The sequence below is a fragment of the Balaenoptera ricei genome, chromosome 19 (genome assembly GCF_028023285.1).
Source record: "Balaenoptera ricei isolate mBalRic1 chromosome 19, mBalRic1.hap2, whole genome shotgun sequence".
NCBI classification, from domain to species: Eukaryota; Metazoa; Chordata; class Mammalia; order Artiodactyla; family Balaenopteridae; genus Balaenoptera; species Balaenoptera ricei.
Window position 1 is genome coordinate 28,916,081 of NC_082657.1, and position 9,408 is coordinate 28,925,488.

The following is a 9,408-nucleotide window of genomic DNA, read 5'->3' on the forward strand; positions in this document are numbered from 1 at the left end:
TGAAAGGCTTTGTGATAAGTGCCTGAAATGCGTTCCTTCATTTCCACGCTGGTGCCATCAGATCTTTGCACTGCTCTGTTATCCCTTCCTCATATTTGCATTTAATTGTGGATGCTCAGGGCCAAGGCCCAGAGAGGTTAATGACTCACTGAAAGTTGCACAGCGAGCAAGTAGAAGTTACTTGGCTCTCACTCTCTCTCTCTCTCTCTCTCTGCAGTGACCTCTCACATGGGTGGAGCAGGGACTCTCCCAAACAATGTGAGAAGCGCTCCCTGATCTGTGGTGGCACTAAAATTCTACAAGGGTAAGTCACCACCTGGAGAGTCCTGGGAGGAGACACAATAGGGTCTAAATCCTTGGCATGGATGGTTGCAACTGATCAGCAGGCAGGAATAAAATCCTGGGGAAAATGAACTGAGATGGGTGAGTTTTGAGGGGGCTGGGGGGAGAGAGAGGCAGGAGCTGCCGGGATGGAACGTGGACCCCAACCTTGCAGAAGGTCATTGGTTGAAGGTGAGAAAAAAGGAGCAGGGAAGCTGAAAAGCACCAAGGCACACTCACCTACTTCCCAGTTTGCTGGAGGAGGTCCTGGCATGGGGTTAATTACCCACTTTCCCAGCACTGTACCTGGAAACCTTCCCAGTCTGCACCTCTGTCAGGTCTGGGCAGCGCCCCTCCCCCGCAGGACAAATCCGAGGGAGGGCAGGGAGGTGGACCAGTGAACTCCTCCTCTCACGGCGCTCTGCTGCCACAACAAACACCTGTCTCCCCCCTCCCCTCCTCCTGAACCATCTGGCCCAGAACCATCTGCTGGGGCAATGGGGTGTTCTGAATAGCTCCACAGCCCTTTGTCAGTTTGGATGTTTAACTCTCCACTTGGCTCAGCTAATAGGCTCCCAAAGATCCAGGGCTTCCCCATGGAGGCAGGAGGAGTTGGCTTGCATTTCCCAGGGTGAAGGATTTAGGAAAAGAACAAGCTCATTCAAGCTGTGCCTATTCCATTTTCTGCAGTGAATTAGGTGTTTTCATACCTATGTTATCTCACTTAACTCCCCAAATAGCCCAGTGAGAAAAATGTCACTATCCCCATTTCATGGATGAGAAAACTGAGGGTCTGAAAGTCACCATGATTAATTAAAGACCTAAAGCTCAAACTCAAACTCTGAGGTAAGCTTGTCCGGGTTCTCTTCTGATGCCTCTGTGAAGGGCCAGAGAGGAATTGCAGCAGGAAAAAAGATGCCCTCGCAAGCCTGCCTCAAAATTCCTCCCACTGAGGGTACTGAGTGCCGGCTCCTGGGGGGCGGTGGTGCTCAAAAAATGAACACCCTGTCCCTCAGGCAGTCTCCTCACAGCAGGGGGACCCACCGTTCATCACTGTGTTTATAATGAGGGAGTTTAAAAATGATGGCTTGTATACAAGTCACATCATAGCATATGTTTAATTTTTCTTTAGTTTTTATTTTTAATTGCTTTTTTTTTTTTTAAATCTAGAACATTTAAAAAAACCCTACAGTCACCAATACATGATAAGTGGCATCCTTGAGGTGTTGCTCCAACAAGTACTGAGAGATGGAAGCTCTTCTTGTTTTCCCCTCAACACTCAGAACCATTCTTGGCATTTGTCTCTTTCATGTATCCAGTGAGCTCACCGAGAGACACATCACGTGCCCATGGAGACAGGAAGCAGAGGCAGAAGCGTGGTCAGCTCCTTCAGATGTCGTCATATCGTTTGATTCCAATGACGCGCTGGGGAAAAGCCATGGGCCTGGTGCAGGGGAGGTACCCTGAGATGGGAGGACCACCTTCGTCTGGGCCCTGCTGTGTGACTAGTGATGCTCTGGTTGCTTCTTACATTATCACCCCCTCATTCCTTCAGTAACACTGTGATGTTAATGCCATTCTGCTCCATGGTACAGTTGAGGAAATGGCTGAATCCTCACCTAGAGGTCACATGTCTGTCTAGTCAGTGATCAAAACAGGACTTGAGCCCATGCGGTCTGACTCCAGAGCCTGGGCACAGGATCGCTGTGCCGTCAAAGAGGCTGGCGGCTGGGAGGCCTCTGCAGCCTCGGGCGTGACTGACAAAGTCTCACCGAGAACGTTCACTTTCTTCTCTCCAAACCAAGCTTTCACCTGTGGTTCTCAGCCGTGGCTGGGAGTTAGAATAACCAGGAAAGAGTTGCTAAGCCTGGCTGGCCCTGAACTTAGGGCTTCTGATTTTTTGGGGTGGGGTCTGCCCATTGGACTTGTTAAGATCTCCCCAGGGTTGAGGACTGCTGTTCTAAAGGAAGGGAAAGGGTTGGGGAAGCATTCATTTCCTCAGCCAGGGGTAGGCCCTGCCTCACCCAGTTGCCCATGCAGGTGATGAACCTTTCAATTATCTTTAGTGATGTTTACACCTGGCCTAAGTCTCTGGTTTGGGTGTAGCCAGGACTAGGGGGGAGGGGTGGCTCACAGGTTGGGGGAGGACAGGGCACAGGTGGGGAGGGGCGACTGGGGAGGGGTGATTGGGTAGGCAGCATGGGGCTGAAATTCAAGACTTAATGCAAGAGCAGCCAAGCCTCTGAAGGAAAGGGCTGTTGGTGCGGAGAGCAGATGTGGCAGATTTAATGGCTTAAGTGCCGGGAGCAGCTGCCAGCTGACTTGGCTGAGTTACAGGTCAGGCTACCCCTTCCCCGGCCTGGCCCCATCCTTCCAGGGACCCAGTTTTAGAGAAGAATGTGAACCCCCCAGGGCCTCGGAGTGAGGTGGGAACCCAGGTCAGCAGAAAGAGCTGGGTGGGCGTGGTGAGCCCAGCCCCGAGCTGATGTCAGTCCCCTGAGATTCCTGGTTCTGCCCATTCACTCTGTGAGGTTGGGTAAGACTCTGCCCTTTTCCAGCCTTGTCCACAAACTGACCAGAGGGACTCTGCCGTCATTCCCAGTGCTGACCTCCTAGAACGCTCAAGGTGAGGCTGGAGGAGAGTGTGGGATTTCCATGGTGGCACCCGCAGGAACAGCCAAGGGCCGGGTTCAGCAAAGAGGATGGCGAAGCAGTCACTCTTATCATCCATAGCAATAATAATCGATAGGGTCTACTGAGCACATCCTGTATGCCATGCGCTATGCTGAGGGCAGAACAGGCTTTACCTCGTTTATTCTTTGCACTCTGTGAGGTACTTAATGTCACTATCCCTATTTTACAGATGAGAAGACTGAGGCTTGGGGATAGGCTATGTGGCAGAACTCTGACTCAAATCCAAGGTTGCCGGCCTTCCAGAGGCAAGCTCTTGGCACCCACCGTGGCTGCTTCCATGGTCAGAGGCTTGCACAGTGGTTGAGTGCCCAGACTGGGGACAGTCAACTGGGGCTCAGATTCTGGTTCTGGCACTTCCTGGAGGAACCCTGTGGATTTCAAGCAGAATCGAGAAAATGTAAGTAATTAATGCTTAGTCCCAGGGTATGAAGTTGTTGGCTTTGTTGCTCCCTATCCACCTTCATCCTTGGGCAGGGCAACATCCAGGTGTTGTCCTTTAGTTCACTGTGTCCCCAGGAATGACCAGAGACAATCCCATGAGCAGAGAAGAGTGGTGGGGGGCCGTCTGCCGCTGCAGCTGGAGAAGGCGTGAGCGGGAGGACGGTGGCCCATGGGCCCAGGTGTGTGGAGAATGGCCGTGGGGCGTGAGCCGGCTGCAGGAGCACACTGGGCCTGCCTTTCTTTTGTGCCCCTAAATCAGACCCTTGCCCCGAGGGTGTCCAGGCCTGTGCTCGTTTGCTGGAGGCACGTCCCGGCTTCCTGGAGGGGAGCCGTTGTGGCCCAAGAATGCATCGACCTGGGGGCGCAGTGGTCTGCGGTTAGCTAATACGAAAATAGATCTGTTTCCCAGCCCTTTTATTCCACACACAATGGATCACTGGCCGCTCTCGCTTTCTCTTTCCAACAACAATAATGCCATCAATACCCTCCCGGGGACATCTTTATTTGAAGGCTGGGAGGTATGAATTTTATCATTGCAGATAATCCTACCACTTACAAAATATACTAAACAAAGTGAGCCACTCCAGCTGCCCACTAAGGCTGGTTTTCTAGAATCCAATGGGCTTTTCTTTGCTGAGTCCTCCTACCCGGCCCCCAGCTCTTCTTCACAGGTCTGAATGGCCCTCGCCAAAGCCTTTCCAGAAAGTTGTGAAACTTGATTTCAGCCCAGAAATGAGCCCTGTGTGGAAACGATGGGCCTTTTGAACTGCTCTTCTAGGGCACATCCTCGATTACTGTGTGCTGAACTTTGCTGTAAGTAATACCACTCGCCCTGAATTGAGTTAGAAAATCTGAGGCTCGGAAGGGCCAGAGAGATTGCCTAGTAACTACATTCTAATAGAACCTTGCATTTTACAGGTGGGAAAACTGAGGCCCAGACAAAAGAAGTGACCAATCTAAAGTCACAAAACTAGCGGGTAGCAGAGAAAGGTCTTGCCCTGCACTTTCCTCTCCAACCTCAGTGTCTCCCAGGCTGTGACATGTTCTACTGATGGTGCCCAAAGTGGTTTCAGGTGCCCTGTGGCATCAAATGGCATTAAGTTGTATTGATTTATCTAGAGAGAAAATTATTCCCTTTCAACTTTATTTTACTCCTGATGACAGCGGGGAGAAAGGCTTAGTTTGGTACCTTAGGCACCTCTGTAACGGTATTTCTCTCTCTTTGTAACAATCACAGAGCAGTCCTCTGCTTGAGACTAGGTAATAATATCTAGTGTGTATTTAATAACACTGTTTTGTTTTCGTTGTGTTTCCTTTTAATGATACCACCGAATACTGCTCATTTTCCACTTAATGACTGTTTTAAAATAACTATTGTTCATAAATTAAAAAATAATGTTATTTAAGTTTTTTAAAGTGAGTTCATTTAAGTAATTAACAATATAGGTGGTCCGTGGGTGTGGCAAGGCTCCTAAAGGCAGCAATGTGAATGGCTGAAGTTTGGAAACTAACTACCACTTTGTACCTGGTACTTCCTATAAATGGCTTCAGGGCTGAAGTCCACTGGAAAGAATTTCCAGAAAAGGATGCTGAACTTGAACTCATTTCTCTTGCCTGCATAAGTCTATTGGACTTTTTTTTTCTTCTTCTTCTTATTCCTGACATTTTGCTCCACTAGAAGCAGGATCTTGCCCATTGCAGGTGCACATAAATAGAGGCTTGTCGGTTACTGTGCTGGCCGGAAGGGTCTGGCTCAGCCCCTCCCTGGCTGTGCTACCGCATACAAGCCATTGCCCGCCTGCAGCTGACTCTGTCTTCAACTGCATGTGAGAAAACTCAGGCTGAATGAATCTTTTCTATCTTTGTCTGTTTGTTTGTTTGATTGGTTGTTTTTTAACTGTGATATTGTCATGGGAGTTCCAGAGCCAGTCTGGAAGCATTCAAATCCTCTTTCTACTCCTTCTTAGCTGTGTGCTCTTGGGCAAGTTTCCTAGCTTCTCTGGGCCTTGTTGTCTGTATCTCTAAATAAAGGATGGAGAGGTGAAGACAAGACGAGGGAATGCTGTGTGCATCTCAGACTCACCCAGGGGATTCAAGGGCCCCCAGGACACCCGATGAGTTAATCAGGCAGGTGGGAGAGAACCCTAGGAAGCTGGCTGGTTATTCACGCACTGGCTTATTTTGCCGTGACCACCATTAACTTCCCTGAGGGTAAGGTCCCCACAGCACATCACAGCACAGCAAAGTACCCAGTGAGCATTGGGTGAATGAATTAATTGAGTCCAATTCAGATTGGATTGTATTGGACAGAGTGATTCTAATCATCCGTCCATTCAGAAGATTCCTTTTCAGCATCTATGACATGACAGGTGGCATGGTTTCCTGTGCGAGAGAGCCAGCTCTGATGCCAGCCAGACGGAAAGGCTCACGGATCCACTACTTCCTATGTGATCTTGAATAAGTTACTGAATGTCTCTGTTTTTCAGTTTCCTCATCTGTAAAATGGGTCTGATAATAGTCACCTCATAGAGGGGTTGTGAGGAAAGGAGGAAATAAAGCATGAAAAATTCCTTAGAAAAGTATGAGCACAGAGGGCATAATCAATACAATCCATGCTAGCCATTGCGACCGTGGGCTGGTGCTAGGATGGAGTAGAGAGTCAAAAGGACACAGCCCTGCCATCATGGCAATTACTGTCTAGCAGGGGAAATGGACAAAAAACAAACAGAAAAAAAAAATGCAGTTAGAAATTGTGGCAAGTGCTGTGCAGGGAACAAACGGGGTGTGTCCTGAGAGAGAATGATGCTGAGGGCTATTATACTTTTCAATTTTGGCATCAGATCAAACCTGTCTGGGAAGAGGCTATTTAAGTGAGACCTGAAGGATGAGATCGAACGAGCTACGTAAAGGAACGAACAGTGATTCAGACCAAGGGAGCAGCCTATGAGAAGACCCTGAGCTGAGAACCAGGGCAAGAGTGATGTGCATGAGCCATAGGTACCAGGGCCTCTCTCCCTGGAGTGTGCGGGAAAGGAAATTTTCTAGGGCCACACAAGATGCTCCTTATTAGCTGGGATTATTAGCTGGGATTGACTCAATCACGTCAACTCAGAAGCGCCATAATTGCACCTCTTTGGGAAGGACTCATTCATTCTGGTCTGTGGTGACCTGTCATTGTCTACCTGGTGTGAGGCTGGAGAGAAGCTTCTTCCATCTGACAATGCTCAGCTTCATAATTCTGCCATTTCGCAAAAGTCAGGAAGCAGCCCCCATGGGGAGAGATGGAGCTACATGAAAAGTGATGGTCCCCGGGGAGACTGAGGTTCTGGGGGCTACACAGACAGCCAGGCCAGGCCAGGCCAGGCCAGGTGACCCGCCCAGTGAGTCAGGCACTGCTGAACTCCACTGGCAACTGGCCTGTAGGGGGACATTTATGGTTTGAAGTTACATCTCTATGTGTCAACATGTGAACAAGCCTCTGGTTTAAAACATTCTTTATATATATATATATATGTTACAAGGACAGAGGAAAGGGGGAAAGGGACAAAATAGGTGATTAAATAGTGAATCCCTCTAGGGAATTGTAAGTAAAGAAAAAAGTATGGGAGACCCCTGTAAGTTAATGACCACTCAAGAAAGCAGGTGTGCTTAACCACAAAACCAAGCAGACTTGCTTAGCAACAAAAACATGTAACAGAAGCATGAGACATGCCCCCAGACAACAAAACAATTGTGGACTGAGACCCACATCCTGCCCAGTGAGCTCAGTAAGTTAATGATTCCTAGGACATGCTCTTCTGCACACACTAAAAACAAAAATATAAGGAAAAGGTGACAGTATACTGAAACCTGAGATGAGTTAGCATATTTTAATATATGTTACTGCCTTTTGCTCATTTCCATATATATATATATATATATATATATATATATATATATATATATATATATGCTTTATTACAGGCAGACGACTCTATGCCACTTCAATACTAACAGCTGGTGGCAGCTCCCTCGGCCTCCAGTGTCTCCAGTTTGGGTTTGAGCACCGCCCTGAAATTCTTCTGGGTTGAGGCCGGCCTAAGATGTGCCCCAACTTGTGTGTAAGAACAGCTGATACTGATCCAGCACTTAGGACTCATCCAGAATATGTGTTTTCTTGGTCAGCCCTCACCACACTAAGTATTACAATTATCTCATGTTAAAGATGGGGAAACTGAGGCACAGGAAGGTTGAGTAACCTGCCTGGGGTCCAACCGGCTGTCAGTGGCAGGGTCAGGAGACAAACCCATGCAAGCAGGCCTCCAGGCCCAGTTGTGTCCCAGCAGGGCTGTGCTGGCCCCATGTTCAGTGTGATCCCACTCTCCCCCCAGCCCAGACCCACGCCACCACCACCCAGCCTGTGTGTTAAGAATGGCTTTCACAGCAGCCTCTCATGTCGAGTGAAATTTACCAGGCATGTAGAGCATCTAGTAAAATGATTTTAAGGGCTAGTTTGGACTGACTTCTTATCTGCTCTGAAAACATTAAGAGAGTAGCAAGGTTTCAGGCAGCCTGACCGACTCATTTCTTAGATAAGAGCTGGGGTAGGGCCCTACCTCTCTGCATTGGAAATGCAGATTCCCAGAACAGCTGATTGGGAATCTGCTGTGAACAAGGTCCCCTGGTGATTCTATGTACTTTAAAGTTTGGGATGCTCTGGTGTAGACCATTATTGATTCAGTTATTATGAGCCTTACTGGGTGCTTATATCTGGGCTGAGAGATGAAGCATTGTGCCCTCCTGGGGCTGCATGGGAAGGGCTAAAAGGGGGCCAGGGTTGTACCTGCTAGAGCTCTGAGAATGCCACCAGTGACTTCTAAACAGTCTGGGGCAGGATAAGGCAACAGAGACAGTGTCTACAGGAAGTGATGCCAAGTGATTCAGGTGAGGGAGTGGGGACTGGGGGTCTACAGCAGAGGGGAGCTGGCTTGGAAGCTGTTAGGGGCAGACGAGAAGCCCCCTGGCCTTGACTGGCCTTGAGCATGGATTCCAATCAGATCAGAGTTCCACCCTTATTTGCTGTAAAAAAAAAAAAAAAAAGAATTGAATCTCTGTGAAGCGTCTGGTCATATATTTGACTTTCAATACGTTGTCATTGCAATTTGTTAGGAATTCAGCTTGGCCTTCTCTATGTGTGAACCCCAGTTCTGCACTTGGCCACTTGATCGCCATCTGCCCAGTGCCCGCTGAAACTGTCCAGTGTGGACCCCGCCCGGTGGAACCCGCTCAGGGGAAGTTTGGGACATGCAGCTTCCCTTGACTTCCTCTCCCAGACACTCAGCACGGGGCAAGCTCCTCTCTTTGGCTGCTCCTAATTCCATCATCGGTTTCAATGGCAATGATGCTAACATGGTAAGGACACTTGCCTGTTTCCACAACCTTGTTAATTGTTAAATTGTGCAGAACCCGCAGGCCAAATATGTAGAGATTTATTCTCCTCCTCTGGTGCTTTCTATGGCAAAGTTGCAGGGCACGCTGGGAGCTTTCCTAGAGGTGGTTTGGAGGGGAGATGACTTGTCTCGCCACTTGACAACTTGTCTCAAATAGGGAGGCTGGGCCAGCTGGCTAGATGCAGAGGGGAAAGAGCTTGGGAGCTGCCTCTTAGGTCTAAAACGGAGCTCTCTGGCACACCTCTCAAGACACTCCTCGGCGTACTGTGCTGGTGCCTTTGCCACTGGTCAGGTTTCAATAAATTAATTTTTTTTGAGATTCTGATTTTCAGCATTTTAATTTTCCTACCACATTCTAATGAAACCCCAACTCTCGCCATCAGAAACTTTAGTGAATGTTGAGCGTTTCTGTATTTCTGATGGCTGGGAAAGAACCAACCCAGATTTTAATTTCTGCCTGGTTGGATTTTCCAGCACCAGTTCCTTCTCCCAGGATGGTTGGGTGTGGGAACACCTGATACTC

The 9,408-nt window shown here is 48.7% G+C and overlaps 1 long non-coding RNA gene across 1 annotated transcript; it reads left to right on the forward strand.

Annotated features, from left to right (window-relative positions):
• The first annotated feature begins 2,884 nt into the window (after window positions 1-2,884).
• LOC132352844 (uncharacterized) lies at window positions 2,885-8,682 on the forward strand. Its single transcript, XR_009498893.1, has 3 exons — window positions 2,885-2,947; window positions 3,185-3,412; window positions 8,605-8,682. It is a non-coding gene; the product is annotated as an uncharacterized LOC132352844 (long non-coding RNA).
• Window positions 8,683-9,408: the final 726 nt, after the last annotated feature.